The following is a 24,931-nucleotide window of genomic DNA, read 5'->3' as shown; positions in this document are numbered from 1 at the left end:
AGATTCTCAAGGCAATCCTCAAACGAAACCCCCCCTACGGAGAAATCATCCATAAAAACCTCCATTTCTTCCTCCAACATATCTCCAAAAATGCTCATCATACATCTTTGGAAAGTTACGGGAGCATTGCAAACACCAAACAACATTCTCCTATAGGTGAAGGTTTCATAAGGGCATGTGAACGTTTTCTTCTCTTGATCATCGGGGTGAATTGGGATTTGAAAGGATCCTGAGTAACCATCAAGGAAGCAATAAAACTTGTGCCTTGTTAGTCTCTCAAGCATTTGATCAATGAATGGATGGGGAAAGTGATCCTTCTTGGTTGATGTGTTTAGACGTCTATACACATACGCCAACCGGGGACCGTTCTAGTCGAAATAAGCTCACCTTTCTCATTCTTGACTACGGTCATACCTCCCTTCTTTGGAACAACATGAACGGGAAAGACCCACCTAGAGCTTGAGATGGGAATATGATTCCCGCATCCAAAAGCTTAGTGATCTCCTTTTTTACTACCTCCTCCATTTGAGGATGTTGCTTACGTTGTCGTTCAATAGAGGGAAGGGTGCCTTCCTCAAGCGTTATATGATGCGTACACGAAGCGCGGCTTATACCTTTGAGATCATCAATGATATAGCCCAAAGCACCTTGATACTTTCTCAAAACATCACATAGCGCTTAAGCTTGGCTCTCACTCAAGGATGCACTAACAATTACGGGAGAAGTAGAATTTGGGCCTAGGAATTCATACCTAAGGTGTGATGGTAGAGGTTTGAGCTCTACCATAGGCACACCTTTACCTTCTTTGGTCGAGGCTACTTGTAAAGCATCTTGATTTGAGATCCCCATGCAAATTTGTTCATCGCTTCCTTAAATGCTTCCATCAATCAAATCTTCATACAAATTTACTTCCTTGCTAGGAGCACCTATCTTTTCGTTGTTCAACAAAACACATTCAAGAGGATCATTAGATGTGAGCAATTGCTCATCAATGGATTGCAAAATATTATTAAGAACTTCAACACTCATGCAATTTTAAAAGGAAGAAGAGGGATATTTCATACCTTCATTCAAATCAAACTCAACTACCTCCTCTCCTATCTTAAGAGTTATCTTAACACTCTTGACGTCAATCATAGCCCCCGATGTAGCAAGAAATGGTCTACCTAAGATGGTAGGGATAGTAGCATCTTTATTCATATTCCAACAAAACAAAATCTACCAGAATGACAAATTTCCCCACCCTCAAGGGAACATCTATCTTCTATCTTACCTTTTGGGATCTTGATCGACCTATCGGCTAATTGCAATGTAATATTGGATGGTAAAAGTTCCCCTAGCTCTAGTCTTTGATAAACCGAATATGGCAAAAGGCTAACACTAGCTCCTAAGTCACATAAGGCATTATCAAATTGCATCTTATTAATAGCACAAGGGATAGAGAAATTTCTGGGATCCTTTAACTTAGGTGGCATCTTAATCATTAGGATTGCACTACAATTCTCGGTTAGGGTAACTGTCTCCGCCATATCACATGTCCTCTTTCCACTAAAAATTTCTTTAAGGAACTTAGCATAGTTTGGAATTTGTTCTACCACATCGGTGAAAGGAAGAGTAAGATGAAGTTGCTTAAGCATATCTATGAATTTTCCAAATTGCTCATCCAATTTGTGCCTACTATACTTTTGGGGATAAGGGAGTTTGGGCTTGTAAAGTTCTTTCTCTTTCACTCTTTCTAGTTGTTCCTCCTCAATTTCTCAATTATGGGACCCTCATCTCCCTCAATCATAATAAGGCTCTTGCTAGTACCCTCTCTAGCATCACTCTTCTTAGATACACCACTCTCAAGGACCCTACCACTCCTAGTGACAATTGCAAACATAGGGTTCTTAGAATCTACGTTCAATGAAGTCAAAGAAGAAGAAGAATTCTTAAATTCCTTAAAGTCACTAGCGAATTGAGGAAGTCGGTTTCCTATTTCCTTAATTTGAATCGACATGTCATTAAACTTCTTATCATTCACGTCCATGTAAGATTCTAGCAAATTGGCTTGTTTCTCAAAAACCTCTTCCAAGAAACTCCTAGAAGAAAATAGTTGATCATGGAAATTATCACTTGGGCCTTGATTATTTGGAATGGATCGAAGTGGGGTCCTTCTTTGAACATTAGGTTGAAAATTTCCCCTACTTTAATTAATCCAATTACCCCTACCTTGATTTTGGCCATGATGTTGACTATGGTTACCATAACCTCGGTTATGATCCCTATCCTCTCGGTCGTGACTGTGACCATTATAACCATGATTGTTATAGCCACCACGAATCTCTTGGACTACATGATTTCTACAACCACCACTGTGATTATAATTATTATAGTTTGCTTGGTTGTGATACTTCCTATTTCCAACATTTCTTTGAAATTCAAATCTAGGTTCAAAATTATGATTACCAACATAATTCACATGCTCATTTTCAATTCCATCACATTCTTCACAAGGAACATTGGGGCACATAAAAGCATCATGATCATTCATTCCACATAAATCACAAGGCCGACATTCTCTAATCATGCAACAAGAAGAAGGAAATGTGTTAGAATAAGAAGGTGTACCTCTCCCCTTATTTTGGGAGGGAATAATCGGAGCTTGCGAAGGAGGACTCTCAAACTTGGCCTTGAGGGAAACGACTTCTTTCCCTAAATCCGAAATTAGAGTGGTTAAATCGTTGATGGCATTGAATTGTTCGATCGAGCACCCCTTGCTAGTTGGCTCCTTTTCCACCCCTTGTCAATTCCTATAATGTCTCACCACTTCATCTATTGCATCCACCACTTCTTCTTCGGTTTTGTTCATTATCGGGCCTCCGGCTCCGGCATCCAAGCTTGCTCTTCCTTTGAGAACTTAACCCACCATAGAAGATTTGTATAATTTGGTAGGTAGGAATTCCTTGATGTGGACACTCTCGTTAATACTCCTTATACCTCTCCCATGCTTCATAGAGACTTTCATTAGGCCCTTGCTTGAAATTTTGGATCAAAGCCCTAAATTTCGCCGTTTTCTTTTGTGGGAAAAAGCGAGATAAGAAAGACTTGGTAACTTCATCCCATGTCCTTAGGGACGTTGGTTTGACCTCCTTGTCCAACCACTTTAAAGCACTTCAAAGATCCAGTTCCAAAAGCCAGGCCACCTAAGTGGGACCCTAATAAGCACTGCAAATATCATAAAGGAAAGGGTCACCACTGAAGAGTGTTGGAAACTCAAAGAAGATATTCAAGATCTGATCGATAACAATGAAACTTCCGAGATTCTAGTCATCGAAGATGACCAAGCATCCTTTGATCCATCACTTCTTATCACACCTGTAGGAGACAGCTTATATGACCTCTCTCGATGAAGTGGCCATAATTGAGGAGGATGAAAGTATTTTCTTAGATAATACCAAGGAAGACTCGTCAAGTCTAAAAGAGGACATTCGAAAACTGCAAGATGTCATTGCCATGCTCTTGAATGTGCTAGAAGGATTGGAAAATCGGGTGATGGCCATTGAACAAAATTCTCGCCAAGGGTTTAATGAAGAACTCAATGCTCCTAAGCCACAGGCAAAACGAACCATTGAAGAATACATACCAATAGGAACAACTTACAATGAAGCTTTTGACTGTCTACATGATCAAGGTCATATTCACTCCATTGGTCCCTGTCAAGACCCTCCATCTGAAAAACATTTTCCCAATTGGGATAAAAATTCCTATTGTCGATACCATAAAGGTCGCGGTCACACTACTGAAAAGTGTCTCGCCCTCAAGGATCGTGTTCAAGACTTCATTGATTCAAATCTCCTTCATTTCCTCTGCGCGACAAGAAGGCCAAGATTAGTAACAATGGTAAAAGTGGATATAAAGGGAAGAAGAACGACTATCCTTCTTCTTCCGAAAACACCTACTCTAGTAATAATGTTGGTACTTTCGACCTTAGTGAGATCCTAGCCATGGGTAATCGAAAGCAACCGAAAAGGGAATTTACCCCTATTGGAATTAGCTACGATGATGCTTTCGATCGACTCCATGCCAAGGGAATCATTACTCCCATTGGACCTATTCAAGATCCCCCACTTAAGAAAAGATTGCCTAGTTGGAATCCAAACGAACACTGCAAGTACCACCAAGGTAGGGGTCATGCTACTGAGAGTTGTTGGAAGCTAAAGGAGGATATCCTTTATTTGATTGATAATAACAAGATTCCCATACCTCCAGTTTACAAGAAGAGCGAGTGATGATAAAGGAAACAACACAAGACAAGAGGCGAGCTTCAACGACAAGATTTCATGACCTCTTTTTTTTTTTTCTATTGCTTTTTTTTTTACCCCTTCCTCAAAAAGTCTAGCATAAGCACCTTTTTTATTCTATTTAGATTTATTTTGTAGGATCATTATATATTTTCTTTTAATAAAAATGAGCATTTATTTCCTTACATATGATCATTTCATTATATTGCATTAAAAAAAAAAAAAAAAAAAAAAACAATGTCGAATTAAACACAAGGTATACCAATGATTTAAGGCAACCCATGTAGCCACATCATATCTCCTTTCACCTTTTAAATATGCAATCCTTTCTTCAGAAACAACTTTTAGCCTCATCTAACGATAGACCTTTCTTTTTTCACCCTACATCTATCTATCCTTGGGATGGGATGGTGTGCAACCTTTGCAATTCTAAAGAAAACTTGAGCAAATTCAAAAGATTAAAATAGAAAAAATAGCAAAAAATAAATAAAAGTGTACAAAAGGGCAAGTGTTCCAATGTCTTTGATATGAAAATGTCTTCGATATGAACACGTCTCAGATTGCGTCTCTTATCGAGTGCTCGGTACCGTGCCTGAGAAACATGAATGCCAAGTGAGTGATAGACCGCATGATCGAGATTGCTCACACTTATAAAAATGAAATAAATGCTAAAGTAAAAGAAAGAGCTAAAAAAAGAGTAGAAAACCTCAAGCATGAAAATACAAGTATTCAAAAGCAAGGTTGCACACCTTGGGGGCTTATCTAGGGTCTTGAGCCTTTATCCCTTTTTTCTATAACCTTTAGCCTAACCACGTTACAACCCTTAAAAGACCTTTTTGAGGTATACACACACTTGTGCGAGGTTTGGCTAGAGCTACGTTCGGCCTGATTCCTAACGGATACGTAGGCAACCTCACATCGAGGTGCGGCCGTAATGAACATGCATTCATATTCACATTCACACACTTACACCATGATCATATCAAGGGATCTCCAATGCTCATCCCTATTCACTTAGAGCTAGACTTGGGGGCTTGATCCCTACATCATTAGCTTACCTAGCCTAAGCGTCACCACCATTTGACTCTTTTTAATATATTTTACCACACACTTAGCCCTTGCGGCCTAACTTTAGTGTTACTTTCATACACCGCACATATACATGACCAAATATACTTCCCTTAGGAACCCTTTGTCATGAAATCTTAACATAACGATGAAGAATGCCTTGTCACATCACTCATCACTCATAATTGTCATTACATAGAAGTATGAAGTGCTTAGCCTCCGTGCCTAAGTTACCCAAATACTTTCATCATTGAGTCAACCATTGAGATAGCCTAGGATGGATTAATCCTTGCACCTTGAGAGACATTATCAAACAAAATCTGACTAAGCTCATACAACATGCACCTTCAAACTTCGCTTCTTCTTTTTCACGTCTTTCTTTTTCGGAAGAAAGTCGGTACCTTCCACAAAAATGACGGAAAATTTTTGCTTTTTTGCATTTTTGAGTCGCATAATCAACGCTATGCACACACGGGTCATGAGTCTAACACATGTGTCATTTCACTTTGAGTCGAGTCAACCTCGAGTCAGTAAATCAGCGAGTCAAGTTTATACCTTGAGTCATGTCAAGTTGATGAGTCAAGCAACATTAAACCTTAGGTCAACCCACTACTACAAAATTGGCCAAAGAGACCAAAAATAATAAACCTGTTAACTACATAAGTGGTCTCTTTGTTCCTAGAGACCATTTACCATTAAAAACAGGTCTCAAAATAAATTCAAAAGACCAGTTTTTAAAGATAACCGGTCTCAAACGTGCCTCGACATTTGACTTGGATTAAAGCTCATTCTCACGTCAAGAATGGAGTTTTGACCGTTGACAATCTTGCTGATAAAGAAATCCATGATGCAATTGTAAGTTAGCAACAATCTGATGTAATTTCTTGGTGTTTTGGTAACCACCTGCATGTAATATAAGTTCCTTTTCGGCTAAAAATAGATACTAACCGTTTATTATCTTGGCCTCGTTTTACATATTAGATTGGAGGCTTAAGTACAAAAAGGTGAAATAGTTGCTACAGGTCGAGATGATATCTTGACAAGAGCTTTAAACAAACCAGAGCATGGAGGTTCTGTTAGGGCTGTTGGATCAGGCATAACTAACAAGGAGTACTATGGATACAACAAACCAACCGCACCTAGTGAATTACATGCTAGAATGAATGCGATGAACTCAAGGATGGCAACAATGAGAAAGCAGCAAAACTTTATAATTTCCTTCATGATGTCATGCTTAACCCAAGAGAAATTAGGAGCATTCATGGCTGGTGGTGCTCAGCAAGGTGTTTTTGGTGGCGATCTTGCAAATTCAGGTGGGCTGCTTGGTGAGGAGGCAGTAGGTTCGGGTGGTTTCCTTGGTGCTTTTGGGAACCATTTTGGTTCTGGTGACATGAGTGGTTCTAGTAGCCAAGGGGCAGCTGGAAAAGTGTTGGATGCTGCTCATTTAGACAGCTCATTTGGTAATGGTGTCCCTCTTACACAACTCTTGATGGGAGGTATGGAAAGACATGACGTTGAATGGAATCACTTTGGACATGATTCCCCTGTGGATAAATCTCACGAACAAGCCTATACTGAGCAAAGAATTGCGAAAAACTCAGAACCTTAGTACACAAAAAGCCCAATCGTGGTTCATCCTCAACTTTAGAAACTCGAGACAGCGGCAGAGGCAGAGGCATACCATGTTCCTTGGCCTGAGGAGAACCATATGATTCCAGTTGAGCATACTCCAATCCCCCCAAGATCAAAGTCAAGTTGTGAATACCAACATCAATTATACTTTTCCCGAGGTAATACCTGCTTGAATTATGGGCTTTGTTTTTAAGTCTCATATAATGATAAGGTCATTTAAGCGAGATTTCATGTTTGATATCTTGTTGAGCTTTTTGTTTTCAGGGATAAAGTGATTGCCGCTTGGCAATTGAGGGAAGCGACAAAGAGCGACAAAAGTTTACATAGAAAACTACACAGAAGTTCTTGGTAATCATAACATATCGTTGCCCCATGGTCATCGTCGAGTAACCATTACAGAAGATTTAATGTCTTCTGCTCCCTTGCCATGTCCCAACGATGAATTGATCTTTGTTTGTCAAGCTAAGATGGCTTTCACAGCTTGGCCAAATCATTTGATACTGCCCCCACAGGTAAAGGAGCAAATCTGCAGTCTTTTTCTACTGTGCTGTTGCTACTGCATTCTGGTAATCTTCATTCTGCATTTTGGTAATCTGCATTCTGTTATTCTGCATTCTGATAATTTAATAAAATTGCATATATGTGCTACTAATTTGTAGATTTTGTTGGATTGTTGATTAGCGTTAAGGAGAGGCTGTGCCAAGATTCAATCAAGGGACATTAAGAATTTCAGATACAATAAAGAAAAACTTGATTAAAAACCATAATTAGTTTAAAAGCAAGGGAGATTAATTTGTTTAAAACCTTAATTTGTTGGTACTAATTAGATTCTTGGAGACTTGATCATCTTGAGAAGAGAATTTCGAGTCAAGTTCTGAAATTGGTGGTTCAATTCCATCAAATGTAGAATGGAGGTAGGAATGGGATTGGCGAAGAGTTTTTCATTGCCATTATTACAATCTATTACCTAAATTTTCTTTGATGGGAGGCATGAGAATGTGTAGTATGGTATGAGTTGGCTGACGAGTTGGTGGTGTGGAATGTGAGGTTACTCTATGGAGAATGTAAATGGATGGTTTATGACTGCTGGAAGATAATACTGAAGTGCCATTATACTAGAAATTGTGGAGTATTTGCAAGAAGAAAATCTTTCATTGCAGACTTATGGTTTATGAGCCGCACATTTGAAATTTGTGACCCAAAGTGAGTATAATCTTAATCACCATAGAAAAATGTTCAAATGTAATTTAGGATTATGCAGATTCTGTTTGTTCAATTGCTACTCTCTAGTCCCGCCTTCTATGTTTACTAAGCACGTGAGTTTAAATGTATTAGACTTTTGGTTGTTCAGTGATTTCTTGGATGTAGGATATTGTATATTGTTCAGTGAGTTTAAATGTATATTGTTACAATCTAATTAGATTATTAGTGTGATAGTTGTTCTTTTCCAAGGGATTAAATAGTAGGGTGCAAATTTTTTATCTGAGAAGACCATCTTCTTCTTTTAATGGGTGTATCCATGCTTGAGTAAGAAAACTAGCAGAGAGTTTGTTAGGATATCAGGAAAAAAACAAAAAAATCTAATTACATTATTTGGCTGTTATTGATTATATCTTCGGGAGCAGCAATTATGTCTCACGGATGAAGTACTATAGCCTGATGCAGTTGATAAAGAGGCTGTTTGAAGATGCATTCTGCTGCAGTTCTTGTGTCATTGTCTCGATTTTAATCCAAGAAAAGTGTAGTGTTTATGATTATAAGGAAGAAGCTAAGATGTATTTGTACATCATCAGTTGAATGACTCATTTATTATGCTTTTAATCTTTATCTGTTCCTCCTAACAACACCAATATTATATGATTCTATTGGGTCCTATTATAGGGACAGTTTCACAAGAGAATTCTTGTGTACAGTAGAGTTCTATATATTTTAATTCTGCATAGGGACAGTTTCCTCTATTATTCTGCATAATCGTTCTAGTGACTGCTAGGTATATGATTTGTAGCTTTCCCTTTTTATTTCTGAGAGCATTTTGCTTTAAATCCTTTGTGAAAAACTGGTGCTCTACTGCTTTGTTGTCTCAAAGTCCCCTGTAATATGTAATAAATCTCTAGTCTCTACTCTTTAATTTGCAAAATAAATCTAGCTTTAAATTCTTTGAGCAGGAGCGTTTTACTCTACGATACAGGGGGTATACACATCTCTTGGAAGAAGCAATATAGAAACTCAAATTTTGTTTTACTGAAATTTGCATGCATAAACAGATTTGCAAAAGAAGTCGAAACTTAGCTTAAATCGCAATAGCTTACTTTGCTTGATTAAGTGGTTTTTAGATTCATGTGCAAGCTTTCTTCTTCTAAAGCTTACATGCGTGTTGTTTTTGTGTGAAACCATATTATTAAGGCGGACAAGCAACTAGATAAGGAGTTGAATATGACAACACCATCCCCACGATCAACATCCTCCCAAGCATCAACCACTCGTACCTATGTTGTTACCGACAAGGATCGTGAGAAGGTAACATCTACTTGGATGCGTGTTATGAGAAAAAAAGCTATGGGAATGCAAAAGACGGGTGATACCATCTCCATAACTATCACGGAAAGCGTGTTTCTTAACGAAAATGGGTTGGATGTTTCACTTGACTTTGAAGACTTGCTTGATTGGTGTTTCCAAAGGGAGGTCGGAGAATCGCAAATGAAGGTCTTCATGAAGTAAGTTTCCATATAATATAGGTTCTAATTTTAATATTGTTTTTTTTGGCCCATTAACTAATATTCATATGATTTTTCATGGGACAAGGCACCTAAAAGAACGTTGTCAAAAAGAAGGTGTCTCAGGAATGTATGGGTTCTGTGATTGTAATGTTCTTTCACCATTGACATCGACAACGGATGAGCAAGTTCGATCTGACTACTTAGCCCATGTTTTTGGAACCAATGAGGGGAAAAATGTTAATCAATTATTCTTTGCTCCTTATAATGACAAGTAAGTGTAGTTTCTTTTTATTTTTTTTATAGATCTGAGTTATGTTAAATCCTCAAATTTTAATTAATCCCATTACTATGTATTTATTTTACAATATGTCTAGTCTGCATTGGACGTTAGCGGTCATTAGTCCATGGAATGGGTTGGTGTATTGGTTAGATCCACTTGGAGCAGAAAACGAAATCAACTCATTTGCACAAAAAATCATCAATGAGTATGTACTACTAAAATATTCACTTGGTTAACTTCTTGTGTTTTTTTTATTGTCTAATCAAAATTAATGCAACCGTGCCATCTAGAAATGATTTTGTAGGGGAATAGTTAAATTCAGCATGAAGCATCGAAAAGATATCAAGAAAATAAAAAAGAATCCAAAAATAGGGTGGAAGCAACCACGTGTAAGTAATTATTATTTTTAGCATATTTCATACCTAGTAGTGTAAAATCAGATCCAAAACTGTGCTAATGGTTATTTTTTTTTTGTATCAGTGTCCTCTACAATCTGCATACACAAAGCACTGTGGTTACTTTGTATGTCGCTATATGCTGGTCATTGTAAAGAACAGAGTATTATGGATTTCTGAGCAGGTATTTTCAACATACATGTCATTTAAGTTGTTATTCTTTGTGTATGCAGTTATTTGTAAAGTGTATAATATGCCATAAGCTTCTCTTTTTCATTTTTTTCTTGTGATGTTATCGATTTCTGTGCCATTTATCTTATGACATTATGGTAAATTGGTAGCATTGTTGGTTTTTGTGTTAAATTTTCAGTATTGATTCATTGCTTCCATTTCCTTATTTCATATTTTGACAGTATGGTAGTATTAGTACAGAATTACACCATTAAGCTAGAGAAGGCTCTGATGACTAAGTTACATTAAGCCAGAGAACTAAATTCAGTTTTTGCTCTGTTTCATTGACCTATTGATGAGTGACATTTATGTCACTCTTAGGGAGTAGTTTTAGAGTCATTTTCGTGTTTATTTTATCTTATTTTCATTTCTTTCTCTTGTTTTCTCTTTAATAAAGCTTCTTGTTTATTTTGGTAATTTTGTCGTGTTTTAGTTCTTTTCGTAGTTTTTATTAGAATTAGTCTTTTTTCGTATTTTTATTTTCTTTTGATTTGTTATATTTCGTTCTTTATTTTGATGAGTGGCATTTATGCCACTCTTTTATCCTTTTTCTCTAAGGATTCTCCCCTCGTTTGCACTTGTTTGGCCCTCTTTCTAAGCATTTTTACTTAGCTTTGCTTTCTCTTTTCTTTCTCCTTTATCCTCCCTTTTCTTAGTCTTCCCGCTTTGTTCTTATTGTGCTTTTCATGCTTATGCTTTGTAGGAACCATCGAGATTTTCAAGAGGAGGAAGCTAAGCTCAAAGGAAGCTAGAGGAAGCATGATTCAAAAGAGGTTCGGCCGAACCTCCTGATGGTGTGGCCGAACCAAGGTGTGGCCGAACCTGCTCAGTGGTTCGGCCGAACTTCGAGGCAGGGGCAAGATGAAAATTGGCAGTTTTGCAGGAGTGGCCGAACCACAGGAGTTCGACCAGACCAGGATCAGGGAGGTTCTACCGAACCTACCCATGGTTTGGCCGAACCTACCTTGTAGTCCGGCCGAACCTTCCCATTTGTTCGGTCGGACCTCTCCTTTTCTCAGCTGACTCTATACGGACTATATAAGTCCCTTTTTTTAGAACGTTTTTGGGGGGGGGGGGGATGGAATAACTATCTATTCTACTCTCTAATTAGTTTGAGGAGAGCTTCTCTCTAATTAGTTTTAGGTTAGGTTAGGATTAGTCTTCTTAGGTAGAGAGAGAAAGTGAGGTTTTCTTCATTAATGAACTTGGATTTTAAAGAAGGAGCTTGTTCAATCCTATGTAGACCTTCATCTTCAATTAATGAGCAATTTCTTACTCTCTCTCCTCTATTTTTATTTGTTTATTTTGATTATTATTTTAGTTGTTGGTATTGCTTGTTGATCATGTTGATTCTTGATTATTTGTTGATTAATCTTGTTATTATCATGATTAGTGAGTAATTTCCCCATTAAGGGGATGGTTGTGGTGTAGTTGGACCTTGAGCATGTTCTAGGGCTTAGAATTGATTTATTTGTGATTAATTTCTTTATATGCTTGATATTATTTAACCTTCTTGCAAGTGCACATTGTTGGTTGATTAAAGGTGAATCTTTGCTAACAAGAAACGGAAGTTGACTTAGTTAAGGTTCATTACTATCGATTGTTATTTAATAGTACCTCATAGTATATGGTTCTAATGTGGAAGCATAGAGGCTATGTTAGGAGAAGCCAATTGACCCCGGATGGCGGCTAGATTGGATTCTTAATTTCGATATTCAAGCATGTTTAGTTCATAATTAATTCAATTTCTATGCCTTTGTTTATGTTCAAGTGAATGCTATACCTAAACCATTTCCCTTAATGTTTTATTTCTTGTTTTAGCATTTTTAGACTTTAGTTTATTTATCCCCTATTCCGGACTAGCTTAATTGTTGATAACATTTGGTGGTGTTTACCGTTCTCTGTGGTTCGACCCCTATGCTTGCCTTATACTCGTATTAGGTTTGTTTAGGTTGTATAAATTGTATTTGATCTAGGGATAGACAATTGACGACGCGTTTATTCCCCTGTCAAATTGGCGCCATTGCCCTACGATGGGATCACCCTCCTTATAGTATGGTAGAGGATCATATTGCCGATGCCCCACAGGGTTTCAAACAGGTGCAGGAATCCCTGCCTAGTGATTTCATGCCGGTAAGCTTTTTGACACATCTTTAAATTGTTCTTAATATTGCTTGTTACTGATGGTTTGCTTTCAGGTCAAGCACTCGAATATGATTGGAATAATGAAGCTGGTAAATGCTCTAAAACATTGCGTCATCAAGTTACGACGCGTTGACAGTTGTCAGAGTAGTTCAGACGATGTTTACGAGGTATATTTGCTTGTTTTCCCATGTTTAACTTTTATTTTATCTTACACCATTGATATCTTTTCGTTTTGTGTCTTTTAGGAGTGACAGAGGCGACAGAGGCGACTAAGGTCTCGCTCGCGCTCGAGGCATAAAGGCTTAGACAAGTGGGAGCCTATTAATCACAAACAATCTCCTAAGGATCGTCGGCATTCTTAGACCCAGTGGCAGCAGCCTCAATCTTGTCAGCCATTTCAGGAGACTTAGTGGCAGCAGCCTCGGTTTTCTCAGCCGTTCCAGCACTCTTAGACCCAGCAGCCTCAATCTTCTCAGCCATTCCAACACTTTTAGGCTCAGTGGTAGTGTCCTCCATTTTCCCAGCCATTTCAACCTTCACAACCTTAATTTAGGCCGATCATTACTCCTGGTGATCAGGGACGCTGCTTCCACGAACAAAACCTACATCTTGGAGTCAGCCTACATTGTTTACCATTTGGACAAGACTTTCCTTGAGTATGTCTTATGCTGGAGTTGTGGGGACTAGTAGGGACACTACTCCTCGTACTCGGATAGAGATGGAAACGGGTCGGAATTGTTGTAGATTATGCTAAATCCAACTCCGATTTTAAAGGAAGTTTGAGGCTAAATCGAACTCCGATCCGACTCTAATTTCAATATCTGATCTCCGACTCCGACTCCGACTCTAATCCGACCCAACTCTGATTTTTTTTTTTATTCAATATACTTTGAGAAATTAGGTTATTTGGGCCTTTACAACCCACACCCAATGCCACCATGACCCACACAAAAATCCACCTTCTATTGGAGTCGGAGTCAAATAATCCGTCAGTGCGGACATTTGTCAGAGTCGAATTTTTTTCTTGGATTTTTTTGTAGAATCCGACTCTAACCCTCCTCCGACTCGGAGTCGAATTATTTTAACAGAATCAAACTCGGATTACTTTTTTCTCGGATTCGGAGCTGATTTTTTTACCTAAGATAGGGGCGGAGTAGGATCAAATCCGGACTGGATTGCCATCCCTATACATGGATGATGGAGGGTCTTTTTAGTCCGCCATTCCCTTACTCACAGTCTCGTGATGACACTGATCCTAGTTTTTCTGGATCTAGAGAATTTTAACCGAGGGTTTTATTATGTACATTGACACTACTTATGTACCATGACTCATTCTTATACCATTTCATTCCCACTTTATGCATTTGACATTTATTTACACATTTAGTGTGTATGTTAGAGTGTGCTTGTGACTATTTGTGTGAATCGTGCATTTATTAATGACGCAAAAAAAAACATTGTTTTTTCGTAAGTGGAGGGTACGACTTTCTCCCTAAAAAAAATATGACAAAAAATAATGGAAAAAGTTTACAACTTCCCAAAATAAATAAAAAATAGAACAAGTTTTACAAATTCCCCAAAAATAAATAGAAATAAAAAATGGGACAAGTTTTACAACTTCCCCAAAAATAAAAAGAAATAAATAAAAAAAATGGGACAAGTTTTACAACTTCTCTGAAAATAAAAATAAATAGAATGGGACAAGTTTTACAGCTTTCCTGAAAATAAAAAGAAATAAAAAAAAGGGACAAGTTTTACAACTTCCCCGAAAATAAAAAGAAATACAAAAAATAAAAAATAAAATTAAAAAAGGAAAATTTTATTAGGTATAAATCTCTCGAAAAAAGAGTTCAAAGGATAAACTGTTAAGGAAAACATAAGAAAAATCCGGGAAAAATAGGTCAAGGATAAAAATTGATAACGCATGACTACCGTGACACGTAAGCCAGTGCCATGTGACTGTAAATGTTGCCGCGTCATGGCAATCTTTCCTGTGACACAGTGTACTTTACCGTGTTGCGGCGTGCAAATAATGTAGAAGTGTGTTTACGCGTGGGACAGGATAAAGTTTTTGCGTATCTAGGCACTTTTAGCTATAAATTACAACCATTGAATTCGTGATATGCATAATTACGAAACATAAAATAGCAAGAATTTCATATTTCAATAATAATGTCTCAGAATTTTGATAATACATTGCGTAACTGGTAATATTCTTTAACTAATGCAGACAAAAAAGAGCTAGATTTGTATCATGTCAGAGGTTTATTAGCATCAATGCATGTAGCAATTGAACATGATTTTTTAAGTGCAGCTTTAGACTATTGGAGTTTGGAAACCCATTGTTTCAAGTTCGATTATGATGAAATATGCTCTCTACCGGAGGAATTTGGTTCTATCTTTGGCTTCCCTTCTGCATTTCTCGTTGCGATGCCTACTCTACGTGAATTTTATTACTAGGATATCGAGCGTCATTTAAACCTCACAGATCCAGATTTAAATAATATTTTGTGTGGTAACGAGGTTGATGTAGAAAAGCTTGCAAATTTGTATTTCAATCGTCCTGTCTCTTATTCATACCATGTATAATGTAGGAGAGCTTATATTTTTTCTTGTTTAGCAAGATTGTATTTGCAAACGGTAGAGTAGGACATGATATCTTAGCGTTTGTTCTTGAACATGTCTAATCTAGGAGATCCCCAATGCCTATTTGCCTTGGAGAAACTTTGTGTGGTCTCAACGAAGCAAAATCTGACTGGAAAGACGTCGGGAAGGGCTCTCTAGTACTGTTGCAGGTAAAAATGGCTTCAATTTGATTACCGTGACACGTGGCTGGCACCGTGCCATGACGCTTCTTGCCACGACACGGTGCTTTATGCCGTGTCACAGCGCCCCATCAATTTTTTTTTTTTTCAAATTTGGTTGATAGAGAGTTTGGAACTCTTTCAAGCCCCCAACGATATTGTAAAATACGGTCTCAATGATCTAGTTCGTAGGAAGAAAAACTACTCTGCAAACATGTCATATGATGATTGGACATTGTTCTTTGCGAAGAGTGAATTTTCCATTCGATGGGTGGTGCCTTAGTGGAGGCTTACTAGGTTGTCGGGATGAATGATACCCCGTATTTTCATGTCCCTAGTATGTCGAAGTTGACTTTTTATTGCCCTTTCCGATTGAAGCGCCAATATGGACTTGAACAAGTAGTTCCACGCTATAATGATAGTCCTCGTGAAGGATCATTGCATGAAAGTAATGTTCACAAGTATGAGACCTATTGGATTGGAAGGCCTATGTGGACCATTTCTGCGAGTAGTCAACCTCCTTCACCCTTGTCTAGTCACTACTACAAAAGTGACTTTAGGTAACAGCAAATAATATCACTTTAAAGGTAAGAACCTTAGCTAATTTATAAGTAACACTTTTGTAACACTTTAACATTATGTAACACTTGATTGTAACACTTTAATTTTAAGTAACACTTGATTGTAACACTTTGATATTAAGAAACACTTGATTGTAACACTCTAATATTAAGTAACACTTTATAGTAACACTTTGATATGAAGTAGCAATTTAATATAAACACTTGATTACAATTGTAAGCCTTACTTGTAATTAACAATGTACCCACTAGAAGAAAAACACAAATGGGCACCAACACGCACAAAAAAAAAATAAAAAATAAAAAATAAAAAAAAAATTTACCTAAAAATTCAAGCCAACACCAAAAAAAGAAAAAAAACGGCGTAAAAGGGCACCGGTTTGGTTCAAACTTGTACCATTGTAATTTTTTTTTCGAAAGAGTACCCATGTAATTGAGTTAAGAGCACTGATTTTCCCAAATCTATAATACTACTGCCTCCATTTCAATATGATAGTCTCATATACAATCGATCACATAAAATAAGAAAAAAAGAATATTTGGAATCTAATAATGAAGTCAAAACAAATTTCTTAATTGAAGTAGTAAATTTTTTATTTTAGTTTTTGTTTCTTATTAGAAAGAGGAATAGTGACATACTTATTTCGCCCTCTTCTCGAATTACTGAATTTTAACCTTGCCCTTATTCTTCCTTCTATGTCCAAAGCTTTTCCCTTTAGGCTCGTGCTTCCTTATTCATTTTCACTTTTCCTTCCATTGCCATCCCCTTTCCCTATTTCTATGGCTGACGAAAGAGAAGATCAGAGGGAGGGAAGAAGATATTTGAATCGTGAAAGAAGGGTAGTGGTGATGGCGGTGTGTTCTTGATATTCGTTCGCCTCACCTCATTAATAAGGGCAGTGGGAGAAGGCCGGTGGTGATGTTGAATTGCCCTCCTTCAATTCTTCTATTCACCCTGTTAATTTTGCTAGTTTAAATTCCACTACCTCTAAAATCCTTAAATGTGATGGTAATTTACACTCTTTATTGTGTTTTAATTTTTAGGGTTTCATCTAAAACCCCAAGTTGTTTAATTATGTTCCTTTATTGGTCATATGTATATTAAGAATCTCAACTTCTGAATTTTACACAGTTTCATGTTGAATTGCTAATGTTTGTGTTGATTTTTGTAGTAATTTGTTTGATTATTGAGTTTTGTACGATTTAGGGTTCTGGATTTCAAATTTCGTTAGTAGTGCTTTTGAATTTCTATTATGTGTGCTGTGTTGGTTTTAATTTGTCTGATTATTGACATATGTTAGATTTTGGGGTTTAGCTTTTGTAAGAGTTTGAAAAGTGTGATGGTATTGTAGAATTGAGTTTTGAAGGAAGCCCATTAATTGAGATTGTAGAATAAACTCTACATAATAGAATAAAAATAATACTACTTTAATTGTTGTAGAATCAAAATAATGTTGTTTTGATTGTAGTAGTATTCTTCGGAGTGAATTAAACGAAAATATGAAAGTGAATTAAGCTAGATGCATTTTAAATACTCATTATCAAATTACAGAGTCGGTATATAAAAAAACGACCAAAGTAAGTTTTCTAAAAGAGTACTATGTATTATGTACAAAATCCTTTTGGGTAGGAAACTGGGAAACTACTATGAGAAGCCATGCCTTCAGCCTTTTACAATGTCCACGGTCAAGTTAGAGTGGGGTCAAGAATTTTAAATCTAGCGACTCTCTTTGGCTGACTTCTCTCTCCAATAATAGAGTTAATGACTTAGAACCGGGACAGGGCTTTGTACATCTATTTAAAACCTCCTCCGATAAGAAGCTACAATATATATATGCAATTGTCATTGGTTTTTGGTGATCTTGTATCTCAAAAACTACAAAACCAAAGCCTTATTTCTGAAAAGATGGAGTTGGTTTCATGAACCAAGAGTCCTTAAAGTATAGTTTACAAAGGAAGAAGTAGTGATTGGCCAATGTTGGCAGTTTCCTTTCCATTTAATGCCCTTCCACTAGCTGTTTTCTTATTGTAGCTTTGCTAATTGGACTTTCATTTGTAATTTCATACTTCAAGCTGCACAAACTGATTACTTTGATTACTGTTTGTGGGGTTTAAACTTGGTATAAGTCAATCAGTCAATCATTCATTTTAACATTATTATTACTATTTTTGAGATTATTTAATTTTTGTGGTTTGTAGATGGAAATTAAACAGATTGATTATGAGGTTTCCTAAAAGGTGAAATTTCATTTTCCAGTAGCTTTCAAGGTAAGATTTTCTTTTTATTGTTATCATTGATTATTACATTCATAATATAGGATTTGTTATTACTTTGATTCTTATTATACTCAATTAATTTAGGGTTATACTTAAATTTATGTTTACACTAGCATGCTAAATATGCTATTGAACCTTGATGTTAATAGTTTTGGAGGAAATTGAGGTATAATAAGGATTGCCTATTTACTTTTAGGTTTGAATGAGTTATTTTTTTCTAATTTTTTTGATAGAAGTAGAGTATCATAATGCAAAAAGTTTTCCATTTGATTTGCTACAAGGTATTCATTGATCAATAAGAGATTATGCTGGATTTTGATTTGATGTGAGCCTCATGGATTAAAATTAACATATACTAATGAAGTTAAACATCCTATAAATTTGTCACACAATTAAAATGGTTTGATGACTTAGAGATGTAAAAAATAAATGTAATTAAAATGGTTTGATGACTTAGTGTTCATTTATCAGTCTTATCACTTGGCTGATTTAGATATAATTGAATTCATTTTTATTTCCTTAGATTCTGTATGCCTACTTGATTGTTTTAGAGCTATAGGTAGTATGTGTTTTGTATTTTGTTAGCAGAGCCTTCGAGTTCTCATTTTGCTGTTACTAAATTTTGTTACTGATGGAGTGAAACTACACCAGAATAGCTATGTGCTTTACGGAATTTATCTCAACTCAAATTTAGCGTAATGTCTTCAGGATTATAAAACACAACATATGAATCTCTCAAAATGAAATGATAGACCTTTTTTTGGTGCTTGTATATTAGATCTTTGGTTTCTCGATAGTTAAGTTTACATAAATATAAGATAGTGAAAGTGTTGTCTAATTATTAAACTCTAAGATCTGATATGAACTTTTATTCTTAACATGAGGTTGTTTCTGAGGTTGATTGTCACCCGAGAAGGTTTTCTAACACTTAGGACTGTTGTGAATGGTGTATTATTAAAATGGCAGGATATGGAGTTCAATGGGTGCAGATTGTAAATCAACTATTTTCTACAACACTTTATTATTTAAATTCCAGACATGTATGTCGTTTCTCTAAAGCTTTTTCTGTCCACAATTGTGGAAATGACATAATATATATGATTCTTGAATATTTGAATTTGTGAATTCATAGCTTTATGCTCCGATTTGTGTCTTTGTTTGGTTCTATCTAGGCCTTTTCTACTTCTACACATGCTGAGTGGCTAACATATTATTACCTTATGTGATGTTTTTTTTAATCCTTTTATATGTTAAAAACAGTTGGTCACATTTCTTGTGTAGTATCTTTTTTTTGAATTATTTTTTTATTATTATTTTTTATTGTGCAGTATATTGTTGGGGTTCTTAATCACAACAATTGGACCTGATTACATGATTATAATGGTAGGATGCTTTATTTATGGCGTTGGTATTGGACAGATGATAATTATCCTTATGATTCTTTGTTTTAATGATTTTCATGAATATTTTATTTCAGGTTGTCTGATATGATGCTTTTACACAATTATAGGATCAAATGAATCAAGATGAAGGATTGGAGTAGCAAGTAATGATGCCACAAGAAACATGCTTGCATATATGTAGCTGCTGATGTTTAGGGAGATAAGTAATACAAAATAAACTTAGGTAAACATTTTTTTTCTTGTTTTTTTATTTATCTAGATAAATTTTTTTGAATAGTTAGATTGTTTAGCTAAACCAACAAAAAAATGGTGTTTATGGATTTTTTTTGAAGAAAATATGAAATTATATCAATTCAATTTATTGAGTATCGTATATGTTATTTTTCACATTTTTAGCTATTGTACATGTTCATATTATTTTTGTATATTTAAATAATAATAATGATAATGATAATGATAATGATAATGAGTTGTTAATTAATGTTACCTATTAATTAAAAAAGTGTTATATTAGTTTGTAAAAAGTGATACATACTATCAAATATAGTGGTACTGTATGTCGAAAGATGATTTAAAAATGTTACCTAAAAATAAACAAGGTGTTTCAATAGTTTGCAAAAGTGATACACAATATTTTAAAAAGGTGTTACTATTTCATTGAAAATATTACTAAAGAAAAGTAAGTATTACATATAAATAAAAAGTAACACTTTAAAATTGATACAAATATTATAAAAAAGTGTTACTTAAGAGTGTTTATAGTTTCACTTTTGAAAGTGTTACCATACGTTACCTGTATGTGCACACCTAAAAATGTCTCCCCAAAACCAAATCCGATGATGAACAACCTTTCACCGTCACTATTGGTCGGGTTCAGTATTAAGTCCCGAGAGTGCTTAAAAAATCGTATTTAATTAAATTCAATTTTTGAATAGTCCATGGATCAGCTTTGATTTTTGGTCAAAGCATAGTTTTTTTTTTTAATTTCAGCCCAAACCTTTTTTATTGATTTATTTTTTAATTTTAGCCCAACCCTTTTTTATTTTATTGTTTTATTATTTATTTTGGTCCAAACTTTTTATTTATTTTATTTACTTTTTTTCTTATTTTATCCCAAATAATAATAAATCAGAAATGGCCCGAAGTTATCAATTGGCACTTAAAATGCTGAATGAAATTAGGGTTAAAAATAAATTTAGACGGAAAAGCGGACTGAAAACTCTCGCGTCACGGCAACAGTCCACCGTGTCACGGGAAACTGTCCCGTTCTACGGTGGGGTTCCCCGTGACACAAGACACCTGCTGTGACACGGGGATTTCCGTGTCCTTTCCGCGTAAACCCTTAACGCGTTTTCTCCCCCGTTCACTAAATATTTCCCGCGTCATACAAAAGTACACCATGTCACGGGAATGTTTCCCGTCTGACGGTGGGATTTCCCGTGTCACGGTACACTTTGCCGTGTTGCGGTATACTTTTTTAAGGGTTTTTATCTTTTTATGGTTCTGTGTGTTCGCTCAGCACATTTTTTCTATGAATACCCCCTCATTTTTGATGTACGGGGCATCAATTAATTATCTATTTTTCTCTCTTTTATGCTCTAGCCAAAACACTAGCCTACCCTTCTTCTTTCAAAATTCCTTCTTCAAGCACTCCAAGGAGTCCATACTTTACTCGTGGTTATGTCCTTAAGCCAAGGCGTGAAAGGTAGAACTATTTGAGGGTTTGGCCCCAAATCTACTTCATTTAATTTAATTTAATTTAATTTAATTATTGTTTTATTATTATTTCCTTGAAGTTACTAACTCATTTATTATTTTGTAGTTGCAAGCATACAGAATCAAAGTAAGAATTTTGTTCCTTTTATTTCTATTATTTTTCTAACGATTTTATATTGTTGGAATTACTGTTAAATTGCTTCCAATATTAATGTTTATTTTATTTTATTTTTTTATCACCATATTGCATGTTTAAAGGGAATATGTAATTGAAAATCACACCTAATAAGATAATTTAGACAACCGGTTTAGGTTCCTTTTAATCTTGTTATTAATTCAAGAGATCACAATATTTTAGAATTATGTGTTGCATTAATATGAAACCAATTTAGTTTAATAATAGTTTGGAGCGAATTGAATCTCTGTTTGTATGCCTTTGAGATCGCAAGAATGATTTTTCACTATAAGAATCGAGTAGAGGCCAATACGGGCGAATGTGACTCCATGACTCACTTCGTACTATCATCCCCGATCCTCCTTTCGTGGTTCCGAACCATATGGAGTTAGTAATCTCATGGAATATGAATGGGGTGTAACCTTCACGGGTCAATCGTTGTTGCCTTCGTTGTCCCTTTATCGTGGTTGCCTTTTATGATCCGTGAACGGTTTACAACTTCCTTAAAAACTTGTTGGCGGCTCCCTACTTTATTTGTCCCTAATCGTATTATGTCAATTCCCACTTCCTATGAGTGCCAAGCATATTCACACATGCTTTAACGTAGGCGCACTTCGAGCGACGCCTACAATTTGGCGACTCCACTGGGAGGATTCTTGGTTATTTATCGATTTGAGTGATCAATATTTAATTAAGATGAGTGGATGAGACTTGAAAGATTCTTGAATAATATTCCTGTGATTAATTTGGCATTATCCCATAAGCATAGACGTTTTAACGTCGCATTTAGGTCTGTCCTGTAGGAAAAATTAAATAACTTGATTGCGTACGAAGGAAAACAGGGCACCAGTAATATTTTCTGACTGTTGTGCCACGGCACAATCTGTCGTGTCACGGTGGAGTACACTATCTGACGGTGTGCAATACCGTGGCACATGAATCTCTGTCGTGTCACGGCAGTCCTAAAATCAGTCTGGTGGCTTGTTTTCTCTTCTTCAAAGCCAACTTCCTTCGATTTTTTTGAAAAAACGTGTGTGTTCTACATGGGTCTTAGCCCTGGGGGATTTAAGCTCTATCAACCCAAAAACGCTCATGGCAATAAGGGTTAATCCGAGTTATTAAATCCACCCAAACCATGGAGTCGAGTTTGATTGCATCACAAACTCGCGGAGCCGCCCGTTGGCATACATCCTCAAGGGAAGCTGCCTTGCTAACGCATTCAAACTCTTAACCTTGGTACCCTTTTTACACCCAAAGCTTGACCAATAGTTTAACATAGATCTTGACCCTAGGTTGCGTACTTTTTATACATCATCGTGACTAAATGCTACATGGTTTATTTGGTGCTAACCCTCATGTGTTTACTCTTTTTGTTTAACCCATGAGTGAGGGTTTTTATTTCTACATAGTAATTAGTGCGGACCTAAAATCGATTAAAATCTGGAAAAAGTAAAAAAAAACACATGGAACTGAGTGATGTGTCCATTTTATATAGTAATTTACCCCCGTCCCTTGGTCATAATTAGTAATGTTTTTGGCTCTTTTGAGCCACTTTTATTACTAATTTGTGTTTTCTAGTGTTTTCGTAGTTTTAGTTGTGTTTTACAGGAAGTTGCACTTTTGGAGCATTTTCCCGGGTTTTATGGATCGACTACGGAAGGTAGAAGGACACGACCACTTTTGAAGCCCAGGATCGGTGAGAGCCGATGATTAAGGGCTCGGTATGAGAAATTGAGGCTATTAGATCGTTTAATCAAGACCCGATGAGGAAACTTAGATTAGGCCGAGGAATTGAGCCCAATCGAAATCCAAGCCTCGAAGAAGAAGACCGGGCCCGATCGGGCAAGCATACGCCCGAACGGGCGGCTACGCACTTAAAGACCCTCGAGGAAGAGGCGCGCCCAATCGGGTGAGCATGAGCTCGATCGGGCGCAGCACACCAGCAGCGGGCAAGGCAAAAAAAGCGCCTGATCGGGCGCGAGTTTCTGGAAGGCTTTGTTAGACTAGCACTTAGTTTCTAATTAGGAGTTGTTTAGTTTTTTTGTTTAAGTACGAGATTTGTACATAATTTTAGAGGACCTTCTTTTATTAGATTTTCTCTCCCTCTCTTAATTGTTTTCTTAGATTTCTTTCTCTTAAACCTTTGTTCTTAATATACTCTTAATTCCAGATTTATTTTGGTGACGATTTCTCTTCTCTTAATATTAGTTGTTTATTTTATTCCTTTAATCATGTCTTGCTTTATTGCTTTGATTAGTTTAGTTCCTAATATGTGTGAGTAGTTTTCTTTCTAGGGTTTATGGGGATCCATAAATAATATGAAGGGGTAATTTATTGTTGTTAATTATCAATGCTAGATTAATTTCCTATTGATTGGTTTAATGCTCTTTGACTAGATTTGCGCAGATCTTTTATGCATGAGTTTAACAATATTGATTCAAGATTCGACAGATGAGAATTGATGTTTAGGTCTAGTTTCAATAGGTAGGTTAATTTATAAATGGTTAGGTCGAGATTCGAAAGATGAGATTTAATACCGGTAAATTAATTATGTGATTATAATACGTAGCGAAAGCCTTTTATAATCTGATTAATATATGCATTGATGAATGATTATTACATTCTACCCTGGAATATTATTTATTGGTGAACCTATGCCCTAGACCCACCAGCACCCACAAACCGCATGTAGCAGCCCTGACCCACCTTCATCTACCACCGCAATCAACCTCCCTCAACCAATTACAGCAGCCGCACCTAGCAGCCACCAAACAACACCAACACCTAGCAGCCCACCAAACAACCTAACACCTTACCACCACCGCGCAACAGAGCAGCCACCACCAGCATAAATTACAGCAACAATTGCGCCATATCGTCACCAATTCGCACAACAACAGCCCCAAATCAGAGAGAAATGCAAGTTCATTTGGGTTCGAGCAAATCAATGAGTGTTTGGACGAACTTCGAGTCAGAGACTTTGGGGGTTTTGTTATTCGAAGAGGAGTGGTCGAACATACCCTTGGTTCGACTAAACCAACCCCGTAGTTCGGTCGAACCAGCCACCGGTTCGATCGAACCATTTCACGAGCCTCGCACATGATTTTTAATGAGGATCGAACGATGATGATGTCATTGGTGTTGATAGCCATTGATTTGGAGCATTGATTTAATGATAATGGTTGATGATGGTGGTAGGAGAATCAAAAATCAGAGCAGCCATG

General features: G+C 36.5%; 1 long non-coding RNA gene and 1 pseudogene across 1 annotated transcript; both read left to right on the top strand.

The window, feature by feature from the left end:
• Window positions 1–2,940: 2,940 nt before the first annotated feature.
• On the top strand, window positions 2,941–3,040 carry LOC145637484 (small nucleolar RNA R71; annotated as a pseudogene).
• Window positions 3,041–18,872: 15,832 nt separating this feature from the next.
• LOC145634862 (uncharacterized) lies at window positions 18,873–20,184 on the top strand. The gene is made up of 3 exons (XR_014113645.1): window positions 18,873–19,453; window positions 19,742–19,796; window positions 19,891–20,184. It is a non-coding gene; the product is annotated as an uncharacterized LOC145634862 (long non-coding RNA).
• The last annotated feature ends 4,747 nt before the right edge of the window (window positions 20,185–24,931 follow it).

The sequence above is a fragment of the Chenopodium album genome, chromosome 6 (genome assembly GCF_948465745.1).
Source record: "Chenopodium album chromosome 6, dcCheAlbu1.1, whole genome shotgun sequence".
NCBI lineage: Eukaryota > Viridiplantae > Streptophyta > Magnoliopsida > Caryophyllales > Amaranthaceae > Chenopodium > Chenopodium album.
This window is presented reverse-complemented; position numbering and strand designations above follow the sequence as displayed.